Below are 10,000 nucleotides of genomic sequence, written 5' to 3'. Positions count from 1 at the left end.
CTTATACGCTTTCCTTTAAAGAACTACCAGGCAGCATGTTGTTTTTTTTCCTTTTCCAGCGCGGTGACATATTTTTACATGCTAAATCTCTCCGTAAATTGCGCCATTTGCAACAGATTGCGCCAACAACTTCAGCTTCATTTCCACGAACGGGCGTATGTGAAACGTCAACACAAATATGCCTGCCTAGGTGTGGAACAGTATGCATAACTTCCTGCTGCTGCACAGGATCGTTGTATGGAGATGAATGGACCGAACAGTGGCTAACGACAACCACTGAGTGTCTGCTAATCCCCCCACAGTAACGTTAAAGTGCCGAGCAACGTCAGTGCGATAACAATCCCTCAATAAACAGTTTCCCTGCATCCGCTGCTGCTCTGTTTTGTACCATGCGTTGGGGATTAGCGAGAGCTGAACCGCCAGCTGGTGTAAGGATTTGGAGTCGCTGAACAATGATAACAGATAAGTTGCTAGTATTCGATGATAGCGATGTTTTGCGGGGCAATTTCGCATTTCGAGAGGGGTTACTCATGAGGATATTAAATATTTTTCACATTTTTTACTACCTTTATGTTCGATTGTTTCTGGTGTAACTTAATGTTCATTTTACTCTTTTGCCAGAAGTTTACGCTGCTCGTCGTCGATTTTGAGAACGTTTTGAATTGTTTAGCTTTTTATCGAGTTTGGTTTTTGTTAGAGATTTCAAACATTTTGAAACTTCAAGTAAATTTTAAAGTAAGATGTTTCGAATGACAGAGAATTTACTTCTTTTTCATTTCTATATATTGTCCACTTAAGTTGCTCCAAGTACTTTAGAACAGTTTTTTGTGCATGTACACAGCATACACATTTTTTAAAATGTCATGTTTATCATAAAATATCGTGTTGATAAAAATAGCGCTTTATGCCCATGGTTGTATGGTATGTTGTGTCAAAAAGAAAGACAAAAAAGGTCTAATAAGCAAATGCTAAGGGCTCGAAGGTCATTCCGTGGTGCGATTTAAGTTTTCCAGTATTTTCCCTAACAGAGACACAGATCTGCGAAAGATATGAGATGATTCCAACGCTTGCATCTAGAGCAAAATGGAATTAAAAGCGGGCACGGCAGACAACTGCGCTCGAAGCACTGCGGTGGCGCAATTATGGCAGAGCAGAAAAAAGGATTCCTGTAACATTCCTGCCGGTCTGCTGTAATCGTAAAGAGTCCCAAATTAAAAAAAAAAGAACCTCAGCTATTCCCGCTGAATTAGTAATTGTTCCTACCTTTTCCGGTTTGTTTTACTGTGAAACATTCTTCTGAATTTGGCTGCGGTTTGTCGAGCGGTGGAATGTTGTAAGGAGCGGTGGCTCGTGTTGGGAAGGTTGCAGTTTACTGTAATATCACCATTTTTATCCATCGTTTGGGAGGGTGGTAGAGTGGTCGGGTTCCGTTTGTTATTTGAGCTCAACGAACCAACACAACACCGGCACCCTCGGTCAACATGATGTTTGGATGACTTTTGTCGAGCAGCGTGGTTGAACAGCAACAGACCAAGAATCTGGCCGAACTGTGCTTGCAGAAATGAAAATTACTTCTTTTTGATGAATAACTGTTTACACTCTGCACTAGCAGATTGGAATTCTTTGTTCAAAGATCAATTTTTATTAGTGCAGGAAATGTGTTACATTAAACCTTTTACGATAAAGCATATTCAACGTCCGCATTTACTTATCTAGGATATGGAGTATCCTCATATCTTATTCTCGATGGATTCTGTTATTCAACATTCACCGGTTTCACATCAGCTGTTAACTATTTCCATCATATTTATCGTTAATAATTTTTCCAGTTTTTCTAATTCTTGTCGATCCTTCTATTCTAGATACTTCTATTCTGAGTTTCAACGGTCTAAAACAATACACACGTGAAAGGATTGTTCACTCGCTCGTGTCGTTCCATTCATAACATCTAATCTACAAATGGATTATATTTAAGCTATAGGCTGGCAGATGATTTACTCTGGGAGCAAGCATTGTTCGAGTGAGGCAGGCCAATGCACGACTCCTGGTATAAGTCGTTTTCCTCCAATAGAATGAGCATCGGCATACTGACACGCATTGGAATGGGCGAAACATACCAGAGATAATGCTTTTGCAGCTTGATGGTAAGCTGTTATGATATGCCTGTGCACTGGTAATGCCAGCATTGATTTCATATCAACAGTATGATGCCAATATTGATTTTTCGAAAACATTTTTCGGCAGAAGTTGATTCGCTTAAGGAAAATACTCCGTATGGTACGATCGTGTACGGATTAACGTTATGTTCGATCGAATGGTTCTCACATGTATGGCAATGCTGGCCAAGTATGTGAAATCATAAAAATAATCGAATCATAAATATTGCTTCACCTCGCAAAATACCATGCGGGACGAATGTATTCATTAATACATAAATGAAACAAGATATTTAGCTGAAATAATGCCATTGCTTCGTATAGTGATCTTACTTTAACCTCTGTACCTGTAAGTTCTAATTTCTCAGCAGAGATTGATATTGCTGAAGAGAAAATGGACAAACAATTTACAAAATCATATGGAACAGATATACATATTCTTACCACTAGTAAACAGATAGTAACACAAAGCAAAAGGGTAAACTATAAATAGCATGCCCTTTTGTGGTTCTGACGTGGATGAATGTTTAGTAAAAATCTTTTCCATCAGCTTATCTCCAGCTAAACTGTTTCCCAAAATGGCACACGACGGTAATGATTATTCTGTATTCGGTCTTCAATCAAACTCCTGAAATTGCGTTAGCTACAAAAGCACACGGTACCATGTCACCGAAAATGTCTTACGCTTGTCGCGTGGCATCAATGCCTCTGTTAGTTCGGCTGTTTGTAGGGAGCCTGGACCACTTCATAGCATTCACTTTGGAACATAGATTATTCACGAACAGACATGCTACAGGCGGTGGAAGCTTTCTTGGCCGACCGCCGAAAAGCGCCCAAGGAATCAATTACCTTGGCTTATTTTATAACAAGATTCCAAAAACTTGAGATGCGAATTAAATTTTCAAAGTAGCGTGCAATCTTCATTGACTTTTATCGCCTGTCTGGTTGGTTTAAAAATACATTATAACTTGATAATTTTTATTCTTAATAGTGAAATTTATTTTACTCGATTGAAAGAAAAACGGGAATCAGTTCAATCTTATTGAATGGAAAGTGTGTTTGTAAAAATGGGCCTGTTATGCTCGAAGCCAGAGTTTTTGAAAATAGCGATTACACAAGATACTACAATTGATTCAGTTTGTGAATTTTATGCTAATTGGCCTTCAATTGGTTGGGCAATTTGGGCAATTTAAAGGACTTAAAGGACTTTCATCACGTATTAAAACTAGTCAATCTATTGCAGAAATCGAAAATCAAACAAAATAAACTATACGATAAAAAGTCTCTGCAAAAATTGAGAATAATGTGAAAGTAAAAAAGAAAATAATATGCTTGCCACTGACTGATGTCATTCGCTGTGAATTTTTTTGCCATTTTGCAAATGCTTATTGTCCTCTTGAGATATGCGGAAAGAAAATATTAAAATTATCAAATGAAATAGTTATATCTTTCCTAATGTAGCTTCAATGCTTAATTAATGCTATTGAAAAAACCAATGTTGTATACGCTTTTTTCTGCACTAATAGATAAAATCGAAGTTAGTGCCTAGGATGCTGCGTAGTTGTAGTACGGCTATGACGTACAATTGCAAGGAGTTAGATTAAAGCATTCACAATTTCCACTCACAACTCGATCTGGCAAGAGCCACGGGTACACTGGTAAGCTACCTAGATGCCGCAGTACCACCTACAGGTTGAGTGTGAGTTTATTTTTTTCCCTTTTCTACTGACCTCCTTTTACCGATGCCAGAAGCCATCGTTGCTCTATGCAAGTTGTTATGCTGCTGCTTGTGAGAGCGAATACGTGCTAAAGAGTGTCAGCTTTACGAGAGAACTTCGAGAATATCCTTCAAGGATACACTTACATTTTCGTTCGATGATAATACCCTAACCGAGGGTAAGTGAGAGAGCAACTGCGGGAGAGTTTTTCAACAACGTGAGGCGTTCACCGTGGGATGAACTGCTTCAATCGTTGTGCTCCAAATAAAAACTCAAACAATAAAGAGATATTAGTATGTTGGACTACTTTTATTGTTTATCACGCTGAACAACACACCAACAGCACCATACAAGAAAGTGCTTGTTCGAGTATCTGTCGATAATGATTATTAACCGTCGCTACTTCATAACAAACTTTAGTAATTTGTTTAATAGCTTTCTGTTAAATCGTGTTTAATACATTCTCACAATTTAAATTGCACAATCAACTAGTATTGTTATTATCATGGTTATTGTTCCGTGCATATCAAACAGTTTGAAAAGAATTTAGAAGATTAATCAACGAAGGAATATCAATAATTTTATCTTCATGCTCACCTCATATTAAAATGCCCCTCGAATCCATACTTTCATTTATTCAACTGTACCTCGTTTTCATTGAGTTGGTCAATGTTTATCCCAAGAAAACCATAATCCAATAAGCCAATTACATTAATCGACACTCCTTGAATCCCAATTAAAAAGGTCTTGTGTTCTTGAACATCATGAGCCAATCATGTTAGGCAGTTTGGTTTTTTTTCTTCTCTCTCTTCCTTACAGTAACCATAACTCTGTCAATAATCACCCCGTCTTCACAAACAGCGCTTATCCAAATTGTATTATTTGGAAATCATTAAATTCTCGTTGCTGAACAAACAACCATTAGCGCATCTGTACAGAGCGAGTGTTTACCACACACACGGCGCAAAGGCAACCATCTTCTGCGGTCAGTTACGGCTGTAACGTGAAAATAAATATTTTAAATCATTCCATATTTGCTCATCTTTCGGCCATAGCCGCGTTTGGGCTTAGTGACTGAGCACCTGATTCATAAACGCTACTGTATCGAAGCGGCAAGGCTTAGCGATTTTCAAAAGGCTTTGTGTTGTGTTATTTTCTACGATGTACCTCGGAACAAACTCCCTTTGTAATGAGAAGCAACACTTTTTCACATCACATCATTTGCAAATAATCTTCTATTTGTCATATCGTTTTAACGCGAAATTCCCACAAACAGGAAGCCGGAAAGGTCATGAATGCCGAGACAAAATTACACCAAAGACCATAAAATAGTGCTTGTTACTATTAAAGTGAAATCGTTTTGCTTAAAATAAAGGAATTAATCTGTGTGGTTTAATTATATTTTCTTTCCTTTTCCGAATATAATACGAACAGATTGATCAGTCGACCAGCTTCAAGCGCTCCAATGTCCCAACCAACTTCTTCTGGTTCGCATAAAGTAAATGTGGAAATGGGAATCAATCATTGGTTGATCACGGTACTGTTACTGACCCGTAGATCGATGATCGTGACCTGCTGGCTGGCTGCGTACCTAAGCTAAAACGAAAAATACCCGATGAGACGAGACGAGAGATGAGCCTCCTCATTTGAATACCCGTTCGTTCGCTCGTGAATGAACTAGCGACGCCGCTTCATAAACACAGCTTAAAATCAGAATCCTTCTCACCGAAGTTTGCCGTCCGGAGTACGCGTAGCGAGAGCAGAGCGCTCTCTCCTTGGCGGTCACGTTTTTGTAGGTTTAATGTTGCTCCATCGCGCACATGTTGAGAGCAACCATGAGAAGATGTCGGCCCTCCGGCTCACGAACTTGGCTTGGCCTGGCTCACCGCTTTTTAGTGATGCCGTGATTCTCGTGCTGCAGAGACGTGCGTGTGCTTCGCTCTGCAGAGACCGAGTCGAGTGAAAACCGCAGTTCCAACGTTCCGGGGTTTTAAGCAATCCTGCTGTGTATCATCCGCTCGGTGTAGCTTATTTGTGAGACACAATAGATGCCCCCATTAAATCGGTGTGTTGTGTTGTTGTGGTTGCGATAGAAGCCTTCGACACCGGAAAGAATCCAAATCATGTTGCCGCTGGGTGGTGTGTGAGGCCACGAAACCGATTGACACGATGAGGCAGCAGCAGCACCGGGATGACACTGGCACCATCCTAACAATCGGGTCTCGGGTCGAACGGCAATTTTCCAACTAATTACGTTGCGGTGCTCGAGCGCTTGATTGCAGGTCCGGCGTGCCAGCCAGTGTAGCCAGTGTGTGTTCTGGATGGCTTCAAAGAGCCCCAAAGTAGCAGTAGCACCGGCAGTGCAGACGACCGTACACCGTGCTCCCGGCCGGTAGAATCCTTCTGGCTCCGAAGCTCCCCTGGCCAACTCCGTGCCGGAAGTGTTTATGTAATCATAAGAGTGTGCGCACGTGTCCGGCTATGTGTCTGTGCTTGGTCGACGAATCGGGCCACCTCTGTGCACGAATCACGGCGAAGTGAAAAAGCAATATAGCCCCTCGCTAGTATCCTGGGTGGCGTATGCTCGTGTGTATCTGTGCGACGGAAAAGGTGAAGCGAATTGGAGTTGAAAGTGGTCTCGGTTCTCGGTTGATGCTACAGCGGATGCTGCTGAGCTGCGTGTCGCCCTCTGTGCCGAGTGTATGCTTTGTATGTGTGATTGTGAGTGTCCGTGTGCTGTTTCTGTGCTGCAGCGGAAGAAAGATTCAGCATTACCGGAAGTGAAGTAAAAGGAGGTCAACGAAGGAAGAGAGAGAGCAACAGAGAGAGATCTAGAGAGAGCTCGAAAAAGGATACATATTAAGGATAAAAGCTTTCCGCTGTGGAACCGGCGAATGGTGATTATCTGTTGGCGCGAACGTGAAAGTTTCCTGGCTTCCTCTGCATGATCAACAGATCTGTTTCCTGCCGTGGTCCGTGGTCCGGCTATTAGCCGCGGGATAACGCCGGGCCGGGCAGGAAAATTGTGTTCGTCGGTCGTCCGGAAACTGAATACTTTGGTAGGTTCTTGTTCTACTCCTAGCCAAGCAGGAAACCTTTCGTTCGTAGTGATAATAAGATATAGAGAATCGCGATGATGAACCGGCCATACTTTAGCAACAAATTGTTCTTTCGTGTCGACGAGTGGGGAATACTTGTCCGAGAAATCCTTCCACCCCTTCATCCGAGGCGTATAGTTCAACCAACTAGCACGTAGTAGCACTTCTAGTGAGCTGCAAACACTTCTGCTGCTGAGCAATAATCAACCATAAACCTATTACGCTTTGCGTGTAGCGCGACGAATGTAACGTTCATGCTATCATGAAAACCGAAACGATTCGACGCGATACCGGGACCGGACCGGACATTCAGCCAGCCAGTTACTAGAAGTGTGTAACAACAACGAGCCAGAAGTGCATGTGTCCTGCTCAATGTAAGGGTAGAGCTACTCGCGAGGGAAGCTGTTGAATAATAAATACCCTTTGCATGCCCTCGGTCAGCTGACAGTTTGTGTTGATAGCTCCCTTCCTTCACTCCGAGGGCCAAACGGGTTCCGGGGGTGCGGTGAAATAAAGCAATTTCGCTCGCTTCCTTCCTGCTCCTGAACTATCACGAGATCCTCCCCCGGAGAGCGGCTTTAATGATGGAGGAAGGATCGGGCGAGTGAAAAAAAAAGTGAAAAAGAATTACTCCCTACCCCACCTTCGTCGTCAACGGCTAGCAAACAAGGGGTAATGGGAAAACTTAAGCTTGATAGGGTAATATTTAATATGCCCGGTAGCGACTCAACTCGAGCTAAATTTAATCAAACTTGTTTCCAAGCGGCCGGCACCGACATCGTGGGGCCATCGGCATTTGACGCAGTTTTTCTCTGTGCGGTGCCGGCAGGCAGGCATCATGGAGTCCGTTCGTGTGCTAAGAATTCTTAAGAAACCCAGCCCAGTGGCCACTAATTTGCTTTGATCAAAATTGATTAGCAGAAAGGGTTACAGCGTGTGCGTGAGTGTGTATTTTTGGTCGAAGAAACCGATTATTATGTATTCATGCTAATGCTATGACAGCAGAACGGACCGAATAACTCTATCAAGGATCAGCATAAACGGTCAGTAATCAGTGCGAAATTCCTGTTTTTAATGCTGCACTGCTCTTCATTTGCATCTAATCCGTAGCGGAATCGGAGATTGAAACCATTTAAGCTGTTTCTCCTGATCTTGTCTATCGTATTAGCTATCGACGTTTTCATCCTAAATTTAGTTAAACAACCTAAAGTTTATCTTACCTCTTGATGAGATCAGGAACAGAGACGTGCGATGCTTTGCTCAGGGTTTTCCCCAAGGGAGTGCTCAAGCCGTTTATAATTAGGCTTCCAAGTAGTCCTGTTATCGAAGGTTTCACTCTCTGCGTCGCTCGAGTATGGGTCTTTGGCCATTGTGTTTACTTGGACGTGTCCGAAGATAATTAATGACATTCGCATGTCTCACAAAACCGATCCTATTTGACCATTCAAGTGACGCCCACAGTGTTGGCGATACAAGGGTTATAAAGTATCCTTAACATTTATGCCACAAAGCAACAGGAATGCTCCGTTTGTACATTGCATTGAACTATTCATTAACATATAAAGCCTTAAAAGCATTGTTTGCTCCATGGTGTCGATGCTTTAATGGATTTAGCACTTGCCAGTGCATCGGAATGGCCAGTATAGGCCACGGAATGCCCTGGTCAAAAGCGTTTAAAGCCTGCAGCACAATGTGTCTGCTAGAAGATTGCACTGCAATGCACTGTTGTGAGACACATCATTATCCGAGCGCTTAATTAACTAATCAATTATTCCGACTCACGGCATCGCGCAGTGGCCGCATTGCATCGCATTGACACGGCCATCCTCCGGAATGGGACAGGCCGGGGAGTGGAGTGAACTCGACCGAGGTTGGACAATATGTGGAAGATATAATGTGACAGGCTGTCTTCGTGGTTGCTTATCCAGCGCCACCACCACCGCCACCGCTGCCACACGTCACTCGTAGTTCGTTGTTTGCACTACAAACTATTGCAATAGTTGGATGCGGCTGGCTGGTAGTGGCAATGGGCTTCGCTTTCGATCGATCGAACGCAGTTAAGAGCTCGAAATGTGCCATTTCGAAGCAAATCCTTTCATCCGCATTTCGCCCTAATGGAGAATGACAACCAATTACGACGCAATGCGTAATTTGATTTTTCTTCCCATCCAATCAGTGATCAGAATGTGAGCGAGTGAGGTTCTTTTGACAAACTCCAAAATGGTGTACTCTGAAACACAAACCGCTGCCAATCAAAAGCGACCAGGATTATTGGTCGTCAATGTTTTAAAGGATATTCAAAAGCTTTGTACTTATGGAAGAATGTTGCAGTGCGTTAGTTTTGCAAGCACATGAAAGTCACTTTACGCTCAAACTGAAACTACCACAGGATAATTGTTGAGGTATGGTCAGTACTAAAGTAGCGATCTCACACAATTACCACAAACAAGTTACAAATTCGAATCATCGTCACTAACTCCCGGAACTTAGATGAATGGACCGCGGGCACTAGTTGCTAGCATTGATTTCCTGGAAGACGATTCACTTTGATTGCAATCTCTGCCAATGCCGCCTCGCCACGATGACTCAAAGTTTCGGTATCCCTCGAAGCATTCAATCTGGGAGGGAAGTCAACATAAACTGCCATATTCTGGGAAGTGACATGGTGTCTTTGATTGCATCATGCTCATCCTCCTCCCGGGAAGACACGGTGATGGTCTAGACATGCGTTGCTGAAGTAGCTATTCGATAAAACAGTCACACCTCTCTAGAATCCCCACGACGTGTACTCACAGAGCACGGGATAGAAAGGACATGCCCGGAGAAATGGTTTCCCATGATGGTCGCCCACAGAACGAGAGCCGGCGACTTGAGTCGTGCCGCCCATAATCATTTAATTGCAATCATAACAATGACCATTAGGCTAGGATCTACAACCACTACTACTACTACTACTACTACTACGAGAGTCAATGTTGTTCTCGTGCGCCTATGTATATGTTCTACATGCTGCTGCTGCAGTGCCGTT

General features: G+C 42.7%; 2 protein-coding genes across 4 annotated transcripts in view; one reads left to right on the top strand and one right to left on the bottom strand.

The window, feature by feature from the left end:
- LOC126573125 (protein hedgehog) overlaps positions 1–9,989 on the bottom strand; it is a 206,355-nt gene extending 196,366 nt beyond the window's left edge. Inside the window, exon 1 of the mRNA XM_050233009.1 lies at positions 9,979–9,989. The gene's annotated coding sequence lies outside the window, so the exon portion shown is untranslated. The remainder of the gene's footprint in view (positions 1–9,978) is intronic.
- The window catches only part of LOC126573121 (uncharacterized), a 24,499-nt gene continuing 20,339 nt past the window's right edge, over positions 5,841–10,000 (top strand). For 2 of the 3 annotated variants that reach the window (XM_050233004.1, XM_050233003.1), the window contains exon 1: positions 5,841–6,933. The gene's annotated coding sequence lies outside the window, so the exon portion shown is untranslated. The remainder of the gene's footprint in view (positions 6,934–10,000) is intronic. The other variant, XM_050233005.1, reaches the window with a different exon arrangement.

Source organism: Anopheles aquasalis, chromosome 2 (assembly GCF_943734665.1).
Source record: "Anopheles aquasalis chromosome 2, idAnoAquaMG_Q_19, whole genome shotgun sequence".
NCBI classification, from domain to species: domain Eukaryota; kingdom Metazoa; phylum Arthropoda; class Insecta; order Diptera; family Culicidae; genus Anopheles; species Anopheles aquasalis.
Note: the sequence above shows the minus strand (reverse complement) of the source record. Positions and strands in the feature narration are given on the sequence as shown.